The sequence below is a fragment of the Olea europaea genome, chromosome 4 (assembly GCF_002742605.1).
Source record: "Olea europaea var. sylvestris chromosome 4, O_europaea_v1, whole genome shotgun sequence".
In the NCBI taxonomy this organism is placed as follows: Eukaryota; Viridiplantae; Streptophyta; class Magnoliopsida; order Lamiales; family Oleaceae; genus Olea; species Olea europaea.
The window spans coordinates 4,635,594-4,636,171 of record NC_036240.1 but is presented as its reverse complement, the minus strand read 5'-3'; positions in this window follow the sequence as shown (position 1 = coordinate 4,636,171).

The following is a 578-nucleotide window of genomic DNA, read 5'->3' as shown; positions in this document are numbered from 1 at the left end:
AGATTATTATCATCAAAGACCCCCCAATAAATTAAAACCTAAGATATGGCCCAAGGCCCTGTAAAAACCTTTCTTGATTGCTTCCCTGTCTAAGAATATTCAAATATCACACAATCTTTGGCACCATGGCCCTACTGCTAGACTACATTTGGTATATAATACTAGACATGACAAAATAGTTCACAATAATACTAAATATGTAATGGATCATCTTGAGAGTCCAAAATAAGGAGAGAGACTCTACAAGTTTACCAAATTTCAATAGGGGTGTCTGATTGGAAAAAATTCCATGAAAAAATGACATTTTTCAAACCAAAATTCAATTTTTAAAGTGTTTGATTGTCATTTTTTTCTACGAAAAATACTTTCAAACCTTTAAAAGTATGCCTAATTTTCCTTGTTTTTGAGGAAAACACTTTCTTAGATGGTAGGTTTTCACTTCCTCAAAACAAAGAAAACATTTTCTTTTCTAGGAGACATTTTCCATGCCAATTAAGCACATCTTTACTGAACTTGTAAATGAAGGAAATTATTTCAAAATATGTGAAATCACACACTCCAACCAAACCGTACCACAA